This window comes from Ailuropoda melanoleuca, unplaced genomic scaffold, assembly GCF_002007445.2.
Source record: "Ailuropoda melanoleuca isolate Jingjing unplaced genomic scaffold, ASM200744v2 unplaced-scaffold11096, whole genome shotgun sequence".
NCBI classification, from domain to species: domain Eukaryota; kingdom Metazoa; phylum Chordata; class Mammalia; order Carnivora; family Ursidae; genus Ailuropoda; species Ailuropoda melanoleuca.
The window spans coordinates 1-5,413 of record NW_023179500.1 but is presented as its reverse complement, the minus strand read 5'-3'; the positions used below and the strand labels follow the sequence as shown (position 1 = coordinate 5,413).

General features: G+C 36.9%; 1 pseudogene; it reads right to left on the bottom strand.

Annotated features, from left to right (window-relative positions):
* Window positions 1-7: 7 nt before the first annotated feature.
* LOC109488791 lies at window positions 8-669 on the bottom strand (annotated as a pseudogene).
* Between the last annotated feature and the right edge of the window lie 4,744 nt (window positions 670-5,413).

The window sequence follows — 5,413 nt, the reverse complement described above, 5'->3', positions numbered from 1 at the left end:
GAATTAGGACATAGGAGAGGAGGATGAGGACTGAGTCTGTGCCCAGTGTGATAATGACCACACACAATCCATAGATGTTGTTGACACTGGCATCAGAGCAGGTTAATTTCAGAATATCCTGATGCAGGCAAAAGGGGTGGCTGAGGACATTGGCATGGCAATAATGATAGCGCCTTAATAATATGGGCATGGGCATCACGACACCTGCACTTCGCAGCAAGCAGCCCAAGCCAATCTTACCAATCACATCACTGGTGAGGATGCTTGAGTAGTGCAGTGGACAACATATAGCAACGAATCGGTCACAGGCCATGCCAGCAGCACTGAAGACTCCGAGAACGTGAAGGTGTGGATGAAGAAAAGCTGAGCAAAACAAGCTCCTACTTTGATTTACTGGGCTTCCCACCATAACACGGCCAATATTGTGGGGAGCATAGACATGGACATGCCCAGGTCAGTTACTGCCAGGATGGACAGCAAATAATACATGGGCTGGTGGAGTGAAGACTCATTCCAGATAACAGAGAGGATGGTGATGTTGCCTATAAACGCCACTAGGTATGCAAGACAAAATGGAATTGAGAGCCAAGCATGAACGGACGACAGCCCATGGAAACCCCCTAAGAGAAAGATGGGTTCCATAGCACCACTGTTATTCCAGACCACCATGGTGGTGCTTCAGATGCCCTTTGCGTGGGAGAGATGCTGAGAAAGTCACAGGTTATTCAGACTGGTGAGCAAATCCTACCATATTCATGTGACATCAATCTTTAGTTCTTCAAATGACTTACACAAATGCAAGTATGAAGAAAGGCAACGCAGGCAGCTGAATTATCACTTCAGGGACAGTTCATAAAACACGCAATCTGGTCGCAGCTGTATACAGGGATGTGTGATCTTTGCTGGGATGCGATCAGGTGTACATCACAGCCTTGAAAAACTTAATGCACATGCAAAATAGAGAAATGTAAACCTTTAGATAAATTGCATACATTAATACAACAAAATCTAAGTGAAAATAAGGAAGATGCATTGATCTCCTTCAAATTAGCCTGTGGATCGTTTCTCAATCTCGTTTTCATTCTTCAAGGGTACCCTTAATATCCTAATCTCATTGTTTTAATATATTTTTCTGTTTTTCTAAAAATTAACATGCATTTCCTATGAAAAGGCAACACGATGAGAAAGGAAAAGGTCATGATGTATAATTTTGACATTTTTGATACATTTTAGCTTTTCAAAGTTCTACAAAGCATGAAGATCCAGCTGCAGCAGAATCTGTGACTGATTTGTTAAATCATCAAGAGGAAAGAAAATTCAGGGAATAGGTCACAAATGAACCTCTGAAACCTCTTTAAATATATGTGTGCATTCATTAAAACCTAGCAGCAAAGGACAAAATATTTGTGGCATATTTATTTACCAATAAGAATAATGATATATGACACTTTTATTTCTTTACCGTTCTTTACTTCATAATGCTTTTCAGTTTAAAAAAAGTTGTTCATATATATGAACCTATGTCTCAGTTAAATGACTTAATTGATTAGTTATTTTATCTACATATCAAATGATTTCTAATTTCTAATTCATTTATTTGTTTTTCCAGGAACCTGAGTAGTCCTGCATATGTGATTCCAAAGCACACACCAGTAGACCTTCTTATATACTTGTCTTTTATTTAATATTAATAATTGTGGGATTAAATATTAAATCAGAACTTTTGCCTCTGAATTTTATTTATCTTTCTCAATACTTGGTGATGATAATTTGTTACACTTTTCTGTTTGTTATCCAACTGACTTAGACAAATATATACCAATCCCCAAATGAATTTTTTATTACTCTCGGATAAATTTGAATTGTGTATACAAAATATAAGTTCTTTGATATTCCAAGACTTTACTCAATTGAAATAGACGATCATAGAGGACATGCTGCTTTATGTTCATTATTTTGACGTCTATATTATTTACCAATGTATGTTTATTAGTCTATGTACTTGTTGATCACATTGTATAAATATTATTGTATTCTTTTTTCATTTTATATAATGTGGTATCTCTATATTCTTTACTAATTTTCCAGGCCACTATTTTTGTACCTAAATCATATGCATATCTTCATGTAAATCAATTTTTTATCATATCTTAAGGTTTTTCTCAGCATCAATTTTCAGAAAGGGGTACACTGAAACAAATAATATAACATTTAATATATAATGATATATATACTGATACATATTGCCCAATACAAATTTAAAAATAATTAAACTATCATTTCTTGAATAATAANCTTCTTGAATAATATGGCACCAGTCCCTCTGTTAAGTATATATACCTTATCTTATTTAGTTATTGTAGTAACCATATAAAAACAAAGTAACTCAAATGCAGAGGTGTCTAGTTATTTGTCCAAGGTCATACAACGGACAAGTAGAATAGCCAGCCAGAAATTCACGAGTCTTTCTACCATCAGCTCATGTCTCAATTATGTATGAAATTATCTCTAATAACTAAATGTTATTTTTAGCCCCTTTTCCCTCAAAAAAAAAAAGCTATTCTCATTTGTTTACTGGTTAGATCATTCTTTCACATAAATGATTATTTATTTGAATTCTTCTGTGAATTGTCTCCTTAGGCTTTTTATATGTCAATTATATTTGTTTACTAAATTATACAAAATTGATGATTTAATCAAAACAACCCATTTTTAATAGTTCTTATAATTTTCTTACTCTGGTCATTTTGCTTTAGAATTCAATTTTAGGTAGTAAATTAAACAAATCTTTTCTTTTGTTTATCTCTTCCTTCCAAACATGAAAAGCATTCTGTTTTCCATCAATTAATAAATATTAAATAAAATCTCTTTTGATGCTTTTTTTGGTTTGATCTATAAACTTTTCCATCTGCCCAGATGCTGTATGTGTATATATGCAAGGAAAAGTATAGTATAAAGAACAATATTATTAGATGTTTATAATTACTAAATTCTAACCTTACTTATCATTTGTCAAATTATCTCTTCTTCAAAAATCTGCAGAAAATACCAGGATCTTACCCTTCTCCTTCTCAACAATGCCTAAATCTCCAACCTCTTAAAATCTATCTCTTGTATTTGCCCAGACCAGGGTGAGAACTTCCCTGCAAAGATTTTGACTTTTCTTTTAACTTTTCAGCTGCCTGCACTGATGTGTGTGTATTTTTTTCCTGGTAGAGAAAACTGAATATTTAATTCAGGGGTTGGAACCTGAGGGTTCAAGTTTAACATCCTTCTGTTCTAAAATGTGCCTTGTCCCACGTAATAACTGAAAGGTTAGAAGGAACATGGAACCAGGTCCTCCAGGACAAAGTATAAATACATTTCTCTAGTTCCCAAGTCCAGCAATTCCTGATCCATATGTTCTCATCCTGTTCCCCAAGGGACTGACATGCCTTTGACCCACTCTAATCTGAAATCTTTTCCTGGGACTCCATAGCACCGAGAAAGCTGCTCATCTGTTCACCTCCCATGTTCTATCCTGACCAAGCGCAAACAACTCCACCCCCACTCAGAGGGTTTTCTGTCATAATTGCCAAACAACAGTCCTCTATTAATTAGGGTCTGCTGATATCAACTCTCAACCTTCTTTTCTCCATCTTCACCTGTAAAACCTTGTCCCGTCTACCTTGCCCCACTGCTTAATCTATGCTCCTCTCTCATGCATCACAGAAAATCTAAGGTTACTCTGTGTCTACTGAGGCAGAANGTCTACTGAGGAAGAGCAGTTATTTCCACTGGCTATGAGGAGTCTCTTTATGACTTTTTGTGCTATTTTTTGAACTCATGTTTCACTCACTCCTGGAGGAGATGGAGAATGAAAGATGGACGTGAGTTCCATTAAGCAGTCTGTCTTCTCCCATGCTGGATTCTAGGAATATCTACCAGTGTTCTAGGAATACCTACCTACCTCACGTAGGAATTCCTACCAGAAGTCCCTGCCTCCAGCACCATCCTTTCTCACTACTCCTGGGCCACGTCCATTAGTCCCCGTCATGTTCTCTTTCTCAAGCTCTCTGCCTTGTCTCTCTGACACTGTTTCTGCGACTCTTCAAAATGACTGTTTGAATCTGTGTCTCTTTACATCTCCCAGTCTCTGTAGTGTCTCTCAACTGCTTTCTGGTTCCATCGCTCACTGATACTCACTTTCTCCGTCTTGGGAATTCTGGGCAATGTAATAAGCAATTATATATCACCCATGACCTGAAACAGAACCTTACCAGATTTTTTAGTAAGAATATTGAAGGGTCCCCTTTCAGTTCCTCCCTCCATCTCTAAATGCAATCTTGTGGTTCTCAGCACATTGGAGGAGCATGCAGAGCTGAGCTAATGTTTTCAATACTGTTGCAAAGTATAACATGCTCCAGTTTCCCTCCTTCATGATCAAAAACACCCCTTCCTTTTTTTCTTCTGAAGCTTACAAAGAGCTTGTTAGATTCCAGGTACCGTTTTGTCACCATATTTGTACTGGAAGTACTGTTATTATATTCATTTAACACATAAGGAAATGGAGGCATGGAGTAATAAAGCATATTGCCCGAAGTCCTAGAAATAGGATGTAGTGAAGCAGGGTTTCAGGACATAATAATAGGGCTCCAGACTCTGTGCTCTTAATAGCTATGATATGCTGTCCCTCCAGTGCGGACACACAGGGTAGTCAGGTATGCCTTGCCACCAGATGAGCGTAAAGGAGTGTAAAGATCAGTGTTCCTGTTAAGTATAAGGTCTTACAAAAGCTATTCTTTCCAAGAATGTGAAAGTCATTCTTTTTCTTTCTACCTCCCTTTCTGCTCATTCTCATCTCTCATTTCTGTAGCCATATCTCCTGTGAATAAAACTCCTTTGTATATGTGTGTGTATTTACTCCTTTGATTCCCTGACTCCCATTTCACAGTCTTTGTCTTTTTTTCTCTCCTGTTGAGCCCTCACTGTACTTTCACTTCCTTTACCCATTTCTTTTTACTCCTGTCTGCTTCCATCTCTTTGCAGTCCTTACCCCTTTCCCCCAGATTTCATTGTCTTGGGTATATCCATTGTTTTCCCATGACTTTCTCTCTTTGCTTTGTCCCTTAATCATGCTCTTTTCTATCTTTCTTCTGTTTTAGTAACTTTCTCTTTGTCTCTTGTTCTGCTGCTAAATATTTCTCTACCTCCCTTGAGGTAGAGATTGATAGTCTACTCACAGTAAATGTTGCCTCTGAGTTTTCTTGCTTAACATCACCCATCATCAGGAAATAAAAATCAAAACCACAATGAGATATCACCTCATGCCAGTCAGAATGGCGAAAATCAACAACACAGGAAACAACAGATATTGGCGAGGATGTGGAGAAAATTAAAAAAGAAAATGGATATATATATATATATATATATA